Genomic DNA, 12480 nt, shown 5'->3' with positions numbered 1-12480 from the left:
CTCTAGAATGTACCAGAGACCTGGGAGGTGAGAGACTCAGGACTAAGGGGAGGGACCTTAGATACAGTGGGGAGAGGAAACTTGTAGAGTTTACCTCCAGCAGAAAGACAGGGCATCAAGTGAGGGATGGCATTGCTATCCCACAGTCAAAAGTCTGACCCGTAATTGTTCCTGTCTGAAAGAACTGCAGGGATGGAAATGGACAAGAGCCTGAGGAAAAGAAGGTTCAGCGACAGGCCCAAAGTGGGATCCAGCTCAAGGGAAGGATAGGGGCCCTGACACTGCTACTGAGGCTGTGGTGTGCTTGCAGACAGGAGTCCAGCATGGCTGCCCTCTGAGAGGACCAGCAAACGTTTAGCTGAGAGTCCGATGCAGATATATACACCCAACCAATGAACAGAAGCTGCTGAACCCTGTGGTTGAATTAGGGAAAAGCTGGAGGAAGCTGAGGAGGAGGGCGACCCTGTAGGAGGACCAGCAGTCTCAATTAACCTGGACCCCTGAGATCTCTCAGTCACTGGATCAGCAACCAGGCAGCGTACACCAGCTGAAATGAGGCCCCCAACACATAGCAGAGGACTCCCGGGTCTGGCCCCAGTGAGAGAAGATGTACCTAACCCTAGAGAGACTTGAGGCCCCAGGGAGTGGTGAGGCCTGGTGGGATGGAGCCGGGTGGGGGACATCCTCTTGGAGATGGGGGTTGGGGTGTGAGGTATGTTATGGGGAGATGTTGGGGATGCAGACCGGGAGGGTGATGAAGTCTGGACTGTAAAAAGGGATTAAAAAATATTTATTTTAAAACGTCAGAAGTACAACAACCAGTGGGGTCAGAGTGGAGGACAGAAGATGAACGGTAAATGGCTTTGGGTTCCAGGGTGTTTGTAGAAATGTAGAAAGTGAAATAACTAGGATGGAGGCAAAAACAGGTACAACCCCAGGAGCCCAGTGCCAGTCTCCTCTGTAAGAAGGAATACTCATAACCACATTAGCCATGAAGGGCTGAGCTAACAGACGACCTCTTTACAGTCTGCAAATGCAGCCTGTCTTTCCAGGAGCCTTCACAACCTCCTATTGACACAGGATCAGGGAACTTCATCATGCATACAGAATTTATGAAAGAGGCCTCAAAAAGCTGTGACTGAATGTCTGAGGGTACGGTGTTACCCAAGGGGGCTTCACCCTTCTCTGAGGAGAAGGAGAGAGGTAGTGGGGGAAGGTATCTTTAAGGGTGAGACTTGTTAGAGAGGACGGAGAGGCCTGATATCTGGATATAAACTGAATAAATAATGAAAAAGCCCTTGATTCTGTGGAGGCTTGATTCCCCCAGCATAGGGGAATGCTAGGGCAGTGAGGCAGGAGTGGGTGGGTGGGTAGGGGAGCACCCTCATAGAAGCATGGGGAGGAGCATGGGGTGGGGGGGGGTTGAATGGGAAACCCGGAAGGGGGACATTTGGAATGTAAATAAAATAACCAATGAAAAAGGTTTAAAGGGGTAATAATATTTAATGAAAAAGTCATAATTTGAAAAATAAAAAGAAAGAGTATGTGGGAGGAGGAAGGAATGATGGGATGGGAAAATAATGTAATTATCTCATTTTTAAAAAAAAATAATAGTCTCTCATGCAGGGATAATGAGGAATCTTTGTTGCTCAGAAAACAGGGACTGAGGCAGTAAAACTGCTCTAAGCAGAGCTAGATAGCCTTTGGCCATCACCTGGACCGGTAACTGCTTGAGTTACTAAGGCTTTCTCACCAGAAGCAAAACTAGGCCTAGGCCATAACTTACTTAAAAACCAGTATTTGGCCAGGTGAACAGGATAGGAGCAGAAAATGTATATGATATGAAAAAAGAGCAAAGACAATTTGGGAAAAGCTCCACAATGGTCAGGGACAGTGGCCAATAGTTCCTCAGGTTTGTGGCAATGTCCACATTCTGAGAAGAGCCCGGGTTTCGTAGGAAGTACAGGGCCCTAATCCCTGCCCTGCCCTTTGTCCTTGTTTTAGGTTTTCCTGTCACCTGGCTGTGGGTCCTGACCTCATCTCAGGCATGCCTGGAGAATCAGCCTGAGACCTGTTTGGCAGGGATTGTCCCAGCCCTGAAGCTCTAGGGGTCTGGCCTGTGATTCTTATCACTTCTGAGTGACGTCTGAGAAGCACCTGGACTGTCTGACAGCTGCGACAGCCTTTCCACCTGGGAGGGAGCTTTCAGCATGCTGTCCTTTAGCAGTCCATTTGGAACAGAGCACCCTACCTTTCTCAGGATTGTGCGTGTTCCATGGCCTCCACATTCAGGTAGACAGACATTAGCCATAAACCCATAGCCCATAAACCCCCAGATAATTACCTGAAGTATTGCTACAACCACCCCCACCACTACCCACAACCCAGTTCCATACTTTCCAGATTGCATCTGCCCCAAAGCAAGAGGAGCTCAGATGCTTCTACAGGATGTGTGGGAAGGATTCCAGGCCAAAAGCCTGTGGTGACGTCATCCAGCTCTTTTCCTGCCTCCACTCTCAACTTTAGTTCCTCAATTGTACATGGGGAAAGAAATGAGATCTCCCCAAACTCTTGCTATGTCCAAGACTCTGATCTAATGTATGTAAACTTGAACAAGGGTAGGAGCTCGAGAGATTTCTCAGTGGTTATGAACCCTGGCTACTTCTTCCAGTAGGTCCCAGTTCAATTCCTAGCACTTACATGGCCGCTCACAACTATCTGTAACTCCCCTTTGGGGAATCGACTCCCTTACACAGCCACATGTGCAGGTAAAACACCAATGTACATAAAATAAAATTGAATCATCATTATTATTGACAGAGGACTGTGGATCCTCAAAGATATGCTAGATTGAAGGGTCATGGTCTGCTGGTCTCGGTGTTCACATCCAAGCAGGCTGGATTCAGAGGACAACGTGGTTATAGCAGCACCAGAGATGTGGACGCTACCAGGCTTCTAGGGAGCCTGAGAAAGGAGTTTGAAAGTGTGTCACTGGGGCCTGGAACTGACAAAGTAACCCCAATGTTTGTTGGTAATGTCTTTAGTTCCATGAAACTATCACAGGCTTCAGAGTGCTGTTCTGCCCTGTTCACACTACAAATTCAATTTGATTCTCTTCCGTCTCTAAAGTTCTAATGTAAACTGTACAGCTGACAAAGCATAAATAAGGCTTTAAATGCTAAGGGTTCGCTGTAACAGGATGTAACTGTAATTTACTCTCAAATATATCTTTTAAATCTCCACGTGTGTCAGAAAGAGACAAAGACATGCATGCTTGTATACACACACACACACACACACACACACACACACACATACACAGGGGGGGAGAGAAGGAGATGGAGAGGGGAGAGAGGAGAGAGCGGGAGAGGGAGAGGGAGAAGAAGAGGGAGAGGGAGAGGGAGAGGGAGAAGGAAATTGAAAAATGAAAAAGATTTGATGTGCAGAAATTCTTTTTTTTTCTTTTTAATCTTTTTTTACAGTCCAAATTTTATCCCCCTCCCGGTCCACCCTCTGACTCTTCCACATCGAATATCCCCCACTCCCACCCTCCACTGTCTCCATGTGGATGTCCCCATCCCCCCACCCCCACCCCCCCACTCCCCACTCCACCAGACCTCTTCACTCCCTGGGGCCTCCAGTCTCTTGAGAGTTAGGTATGCACAGAAATTCTACATTCCTAGATTTTAAGATGAGAGGGTTGCATGTTTGGGGGGGGGTTGTTGTTGTTTTAAGATGTGGGTAATTCTGCGATCTCAAAAACCTACCCAACCAGTAGCCATAAAAGAAAAAAAGTATCTTATTTATAACAGCAGGGTCAAGAATTATGCCAAAAATATTAAATGAAACTGGAATTAGTTTCTTACATAGCAGCCCTACCAACAACTTGATTTTAGTCTTGCCTGAACAGAAAACCCAGCCAAACCATTCCTGAACTTATGATCTACAAATAACTAGACAATAAGAACTACATGTTGTTTTAACTACTTACTCCAAGATCATCTTTTATGTATTCATAGAAAACTAATATATTGTCTTTGGGAAATGGAATGTCCAGATATTTGCTTGGCTTTCGATTATTAAATGATTGGCACGAGAACAAAATCATAATTTGTGTGGCTTTCCCCCAGAGCAGTGTCTTATACAAATGGTTCCCCTTTGTGTTTCATTTTCCTTTTCCAGTCTTCCTCCAGTTTTGTGAGACTCTGACATCTCCCTGATGGAATTATTTTGTTTATAAATATAAGAAAAAGAGAGTCATTGATAGCAATTCCACTGATGAGACTTTGGGCAATCATTTTCCCTCTCTGAGTCCTCACTTACCCATCTGTAAAAGTAGATGAGGAAAAAAGCCATTAGGAAAAGCTACATTTCTCTCTACTCTCCTATATTTCCAAGCTATCATTGCTATGTGTTGAAGTCATAAGACTGTGTACGGCCAGGACACCTCCAGGACAAGATACCTACTGGGAAACTATGTGTCAGGCAAACTGCTGGGAGTGGGGGGAGTTCTCTGGTGGCTGTTTGGATGTCCTCATGGTAAGACTGGTGCAGAAGGCATGAGAGCAGGGCCTCAACTCTGTCTCTGCCACAACACCAAACATGAAAATACAGTGCTCTCCTGTATTAAATTTTCAAGAACAAATTTAAAAAAATAAACAGCCATAAAGGATAAAGAAGCAGCCATCTGAAAGGGCACTTTAGCGTCTGTTTTATAATTTGGAAATCAAATAGCTCCTTTTAAATTGTATTATTTTTAATTTTATATTAATGTGTACTGATTGTGCATATTAATGGGGGTTGGTATATTTCCACACATAGATACAGCATGCTCTGATCAAATCCAACCTCCTTTTATTACCCCAGAGCAGATTGCCCTCCCAACTTCAATCAAGTACTACTCTGTATTCAGATCTATGTACTTTAGTTTTTATTGGTTTTATTTTCAGCTTTATTGAAACACACGTGTAGAGTTATATGTACCATACATAGTATTTAGCTACATGTATATGCACACACATTATAAAGTGTTCCATAATAATGCTAATTTATATATTCATCTGCTCATGTAGTTAGGATCTAAGATTTACATCTTTTAGCAAATTCGAAGTATCCAGGCCAGTGTTATTCATTAGTATTATTTATTATTATATTATGCTAGGCATTATCTCTCTAGAATCTTATTTTCGCCAATGAACCAAAAATTCATACTCTTTGACAATGCCTGTCTCATAAACCCAGGCCCTGGTAAGCACCATTCTACTCTTGCTTCTATGGATCTGACAGTGTAAAGATGTCACACGTAAGGAGGTCATGTGGTATTCACGTTTCTGGGCCTGGCTCACTTCACTTTATACAAATTCTCCATGTTGTAAATAGCAAGATTTCCTTACATTATTTTGACATTTCTTTGCTTCTTGCTGTGTTACACAACTGCACATTTGGGCATACTCAGGCCATGGCAGTGATATGCAGATCAGAGGACAACTTGCAGGAGTTGGGTCTCTCCTTCCACCGTGTGGGCTCCAAGGACAGAACTCAACTTCTCAGACGTGGCCTCAAGCACCTTTGTCTGCTAAGCAACTCGCTGGCCCAGGATTTTCTTACTTTTCAAACTGGTATTCCGTTGGGTTTGTGTGCCATGTTTTCTTTAGCCATTCTTGAGTTGATGGAAGCACGGTTGATTTGTACTATGACAAATAATATTGTAGTGAACATTGGCATCCAGATGGCTATCAGTCACGCACACTTATTTCACTTTCTTTGGATACATGTACAGAAGGTAGATTACTGGTAGTGCTTTTAATTTTTTGAAAAGTCTCCATATCATTTTTTCATTTAAAATTTTGAATATCAATGGACTAGTAAAAGGTATGTGGTAAAAGGAAGAAAGAGAGAGTGATGGAGAGCACTGTGTAAGTAAGGAACGCGATGGGAGGGTAGGGCAGAGGGATAGGTGGAGGGAGGATGGATAACACTAAGAATGGTTGATGAAGCCATATGGAAGCCTACTATTTTATAATATAATATAATATATTTATAAAACTAGTTTAATTAGAGTTACCCTACACTTGAGATAATGCTCTATCCCAGAAGGGATCTGTTGCCAAGTAAAAACTGATGCCAGATGTAGGATACCTCCTCTTAAATTGTTGTCCACAGTTGTTCCAGAAACCCCCAAATTAATATGTCATTTCTCTTGGTTGGCCACTAGAACCTGATTATAAAACCCTATTATTGAAGACATTACAAACTTTGTTCAGATGACATCAGGTTGCTACTGACCGGGAGTAAAGCTTCCTGCCTGCTCGCTAGCTGTCATAGTGCCAAAAGATGCTATACAGGTTTCTGGGGGGCACAAGTTACCAATAGTTTTACTCAGCCATGAATCCTGTGAGCTACAACAACAGGCAGCAAAATACACCCATGGGTATAATAGTGGCACAAATGTTCCTGGAGTGATCAACTGCATTCTACTTTCTGGTTTGATGTGAGGTCTGCTCCACAAGAAGAAACAGGTATCTGCTTCAGTAAACCTGGTCTAGAACCCACAGCTGGGGAGCTCATAAGCCCCAGGTGAGAATCTACCACTATTATTTTGCTGAATAGACCTAGTGCCACACCGCTCTCTAAATTTGTGTCTTTTTAACTGTTGATTAGTGTAGCTTTCACTCCTCCTAAAAGAAATTTCTTTCAACAGTGGACAGTGGTTAACAACAGCAAGTCACAGCTGGTCACAGTACAGAGAAAAAGTGTCCGTGAAGTGCTGAACCACAAAGAAGGCTTCTATATCAGGCCTCTCAAGGATCATGAGAAATGCAAAAGAGTGGCAAGGGAAAGATTGTAACAGGCAGAGGCCAGGGAAGAGCAATGTCTTCTAGACATGGCAGGACTGCTGCATCCACACACGCACAGTACTGTGTTTACCTGCAACGAGACCGATTTATTAGGCATTCCAGAAGGTAGTGGGAAGGAGCTCCTGAGCTCTTACCCCCAACGAGAAGCTATTGACTGCTGATGGCTGCTGGGGGGCGGGGTGTCTCTGTTCCTTAAGAGTATGGTGGCCTGGTAGCAGCACAAATTTGACTTGGTGGATAATTTAAAAGAAATGAGACCATACTGGGGTACAGTGGTGCACACACATTTAATCCCAGCACTTGGGCGGCAAGGGCAGGCGGCTCTCTGTGAGTTCAAGAGCAGCCTAGTCTACGGAGTGAGTTCCAGGGCAGCTAGAAGGTACACAGAGACAGCCTGTCTCAGAAAAAAAAAGAAGAAAAGAAAAAGAAAAGAGAAATGAGGCCATGAAGATGGGAGGAATGAGGCAGGTAGATCTGAGAGGAGCTGGGAGATGATCGGGGTGAATATGATCAAAGTACATCATTTGTATATATGAAATTATCAAATTATAATATATATAAATATATATAGTGAAAGCCCATTACCACTAATTATCAGCTAAAATCACACCTACATTTGGTCAAATAACTACAATAATTCGTGGTAATGAGGATGTGGGGAATAAGAGAACCTTATTTGTACATCAGTAGGAATATAAACCAGCATATTCAAATGACTTTAAATTTGACTCAGTTAACCAAGCAAGTGAAAGATCTGTATGATAAGAACTTCAAGCCTCTGAAGAAAGAAATTGAAGAAGATCTCAGAAGATGGAAAGATCTCCCATGCTCATGGATTGGCAAGATTAATATAATAAAAATGGCCATTTTACTGAAAGCGATCTACAGATTCAATGCAATCCCCATCAAAATAGCAATCCAATTCTTCAAAGAGTTAGACAGAACAATTTGCAAATTCATCTGGAATAACAAAAAACCCAGGATAGCTTAAGCTATCCTCAACAATAAAAGGACTTCCAGGGGAATCACTATCCCTGAACTTAAGCAGTATTACAGAGCAATAGTGATAAAAACTGCATGGTATTGGTACAGAGACAGGCACATAGACCAGTGGAATAGAATTGAAGACCCAGAAATGAACCCACACACCTATGGTCACTTGATTTTTGACAAAGGAGCCAAAACCATCCAACGGAAAAAAGATAGCATTTTCAGCAAATGGTGCTGGTTCAACTGAGGTCAACATATAGAAGAATGCAAATTGATCCATTCTTGTCACCCTGCACAAAGCTTAAGTCCAAGTGGATCAAGGACCTCCACATCAAACCAGATACACTCAAACTAATAGAAGAAAAAGTGGGGAAGCATCTCAAACACATGGGCACTGGAGAACATTTTCTGAACAAAACACCAATGGCTTATGGTCTAAGATCAAGAATCGACAAATGGGATCTCATAAAACTACAAAGTTTCTGTAAGGTAAAGGACACTGTTGTTAGGACAAAACGGCAACCAAGAGATTGGGAAAAGATCTTTACCAATCCTACAACTGATAGAGGTCTTTTTTTTTTCTCTTGGATTCAGTTTGCCAGAATTTTTTTTCTGTGTGATATTTTATTTTTTTGACAGTTTTTTTTATTAACTTGAGTATTTCTTATATACATTTCGAGTGTTATTCCCTTTCCCGGTATCCGGGCAAACATACCCCTCCCCCCTCCCCTTCCTTATGGGTGTTCCCCTCCCAACCCTCCCCCCATTGCCTCCCTCCCCCCACCAGTCTAGTTCACTGGGGGTTCAGTCTTAGCAGGACCCAGGGCTTCCCCTTCCACTAGGATATTCATTGCTACCTATGAGGTCAGAGTCCAGGGTCAGTCCATGTATAGTCTTTGGGTAGTGGCTTAGTCCCTGGAAGCTCTGGTTGCTTGGCATTGTTGTACATATGGGGTCTCGAGCCCCTTCAAGCTCTTCCAGTTCTTTCTCTGATTCCTTCAACGGGGGTCCTATTCTCAGTTCAGTGGTTTGCTGCTGGCATTCGCCTCTGTATTTGCTGTATTCTGGCTGTGTCTCTCAGAAACGATCTACATCCGGTCTTATATCCAAAATATACAAAGAACTCAAGAAGTTAGACCACAGGGAGACAAATAACCCTATTAAAAAATGGGGTTCAGAGCTAAACAAAGAATTCACAGGTGAGGAATGCCGAATGGCTGAGAAACACCTAAAGAAATGTTCAACATCTTTAGTCATAAGGGAAATGCAAATCAAAACAACCCTGAGATTTCACCTCACACCAGTGAGAATGGCTAAGATCAAAAACTCAGGTGACAGCAGATGCTGGCGAGGATGCGGAGAAAGAGGAACACTCCTCCATTGTTGGTGGGATTGTAGACTGGTACAACCATTCCGGAAATCAGTCTGGAGGTTCCTCAGAAAATTGGACATTGAACTACCTGAGGACTCAGCTATACCTGTCTTGGGCATATACCCAAAAGATGCCCCAACATATAACAAAGACACGTGCTCCACTATACTCATAGCAGCCGTATTTATAATAGCCAGAAGCTGGAAAGAACCCAGATGCCCTTCAACAGAGGAATGGATACAGAAAATGTGGTACATCTACACAATGGAATATTACTCAGCTATCAAAAACAATGACTTTATGAAATTCATAGGCAAATGGATGGAACTGGAAAATATCATCCTGAGTGAGGTAACCCAATCACAGAAAAACACACATGGTATGCACTCATTGATAAGTGGCTATTAGCCCAAATACTTGAATTACCCTAGCTGCACAGAACACATGAAACTCAAGAGGGATGCCCAAAATTCGAATGCTTCACTCCTTCTTTAAAAGGGGAACAAGAATACCCTTGGCAGGGAATAGGGAGGCAAAGTTTAGAACAGAGGCAGAAGGAACACCCATTCAGAGCCTGCTCCACATGTGGCCCATACATATACAGCCACCAAACTAGATGAGATGGATGAAGCAAAGAAGTGCAGGCAGACAGGAGCCGGATGTAGATCGCTCCTGAGAGACACAGCCAGAATACAGCAAATACAGAGGCGAATGCCAGCAGCAAACCACTGAACTGAGAATAGGACCCCCGTTGAAGGAATCAGAGAAAGAACTGGAAGAGCTTGAAGGGGCTCGAGACCCCATATGAACAACAATGCCAACCAACCAGAGCTTCCAGTGACTAAGCCATTACCCAAAGAGTATACACATGGACTGACCCTGGGCTCCAACCTCATAGGTAGCAATGAATATTCTATTAAGATCACCAGTGGAAGGGGAAGCCCTTGGTCCTGCCAAGACTGAACCTCCAGTGAACGTGACTGTTGGGGGGAGGGCGGTAATGGAGGGAGAATGGGGAGGGGAACACCCATAGGGAAGGGGAGGGGGAGGGGTTAGGGGGATGTTGGCCTGGAAACCGGGAAGGGGAATAACAATCGAAATGTAAATCAGAAATACTCAAATTAATAAAGATGGAAAAATAAAAATAAAAAAATTTTTGAGTCAGTCCACAGAAAGCATAGATTTAGATGTAAATTGCACTATACCCATAAATCATCTGAGGGGGTGTATATCTCTACTATTTTCCTTCTTTTGTTCTGTTCATTTATTTGGGCTTTCTCAGATATCTTTCATCAACAGTTTTGTCATATACATATACATGATTTATTAGTTTGTTCCTCAGTATCCCCTTTGCTTTGAATTAATTGTAAATGATATTGTGTTTTTACTTTTCATTTCTACATATAAATTAGACAAGTGATTGATTTTGTGCATAAAATTATTTTCTAGCATGTTTCATATCAGGGAGGAATGGGAAGAAATGCCAAGTCAATCTTCAGGTAAAGAGTTATTAGAGGACCAGACAGAGCTATGAGGGTGAAGAGTTTCTACCTGCTCAGAGAGAGCATAATCAGTCCTCACACAGTCCCTTGTGAGAAAGTAGGTTGTGCCCAGAGAAATGGACCCAAGGTCGACTGACCTTACAAAGTTAGACTTAGAAACATTATGGTTTTTATGTTTCTGACTCAAATGGATATTTTAAAAGTCCCAAGGGCATTCTTAGATAAGGAACATTTGGAAGGACAATGGGCCTAGTTAACATTCAATGGAACAGTTCTGTTCATGGCCCTCCTTCACTTTGGGTTTGTTATCTGGAAATGCCGGGTCAGGGGGGGGGGGGGAGAAAGAGGAGGAGGACGGTGGAACACTGAGCTCTTGTGAGAACTGTAAAAGGAGAAATAAAGACTTCAAGAGGACTGTGGGAGTCTGCCTGGCAGCTCCTGGGAGGGAAGGAGAGGAAGAAAGAAAGACAGGCAGAGACAGAGAGACAGAGATACAGAGACTGAAGTCAGGGAGGCATCTCATAGTAGCTAGAGGATTTTTGATCTAACATTTCTAATCTTTTTGTTTATAAAACAAAATCAAAACCGAGGGATGATTTTATAGAAAAGGGGATTAGAGGTGTCTAAAAGATTAGTGAGCATCAAATTCTGTCTGGCTTCTTTTCACTGAAGTAAGACTTTATTCAGTTAGGAGTTCCCCTCCCTAAATTTGGCGGTGAGTTGTGAGAAGTTAGCCTTTGAGCCAGAGGTTGGTTTCTGAATGCATACACTGGAAGGATGTTGTGCACATGAATCATGTGCCATGTGCTCTAGATTTATGTTTTTGATGCCTTCTGTCTGGTTTTTGAAGCCAAGTTGGCTAACACTTCTACTGCATCTCTGGCTAGAACTAACTTACTTTTATAAAAGCAGAATTCCTCCTCTGAGAAGAGGCAAAGTTCTTCCTTTTCTCCTGTCAGGATAGCTAGTCCTCTCCTATATTGGACCATAAGCACTACCAATGAGTCTCCCTAATCCTGAATTCTTATTGGACTTTGAGAAACCTCACTGAGACTTTCATGGAAATCCTGAGATAAACATGATAGTGTGTTAAGGATGCAGCTGAGTCTCCTATCCCTGTGGTGCTACCTGATGGCATCCCCAAAGACACTAGTAGAGGGATAAGAAGGGATTATCTGTTTGCATATGTAGCCAATTAGGGACACTGGAAATCTTCAGTTATTGAAAGTCATATCTATATTTGAGTATAAGTGTGTTAGGGCACAAGAATCAATCCTGTTGCTGGGAAAAACAGAGGTAGGCTGGGGTGGCACTAAGGAAGATGTCCTTCATGAATAGACAGGAAGGAGAGATGGAAAAAAAGGAATAGTTGATAATTGGTTTTGGTGGGTTCAAGTTCCCATTCGAAAGAGAAGTATGGCAGCATGGTCAGCGTTTGAACAGGATTTTTTTTTCTAGATGGAGAATATGATGAAGGGGGTTTCCCTTTCTAAAAGGGATCCTTTCCCAAGTTTTTGTGAATTCCAGTTACAGGAGACCACAAGGAAAGGTCAGTGATTGAACCTGACTGTCTCTAACCATTACGAGGACCATAATGGTTAGAACTATGCCAAATGGATAGGACCTGAAGGAAAAACCTGGTAGAAGAAGGTATTTCCCTTTTGCAGTGGGTAAGATTCAGCAGCTGACCCAGTAGGGGAGGTGGTCAGAGGTGGGTCATATTAATGATGAAATTGCACAGAGGGGTGTTGGGGTTAAT

This window comes from Rattus norvegicus, chromosome X (genome assembly GCF_021556685.1).
Source record: "Rattus norvegicus strain SHRSP/BbbUtx chromosome X, alternate assembly SHRSP_T2T, whole genome shotgun sequence".
Taxonomy (NCBI): Eukaryota; Metazoa; Chordata; class Mammalia; order Rodentia; family Muridae; genus Rattus; species Rattus norvegicus.
The sequence above is the reverse complement of the archived record's forward strand: the minus strand, read 5'-3'. Positions refer to the sequence as shown.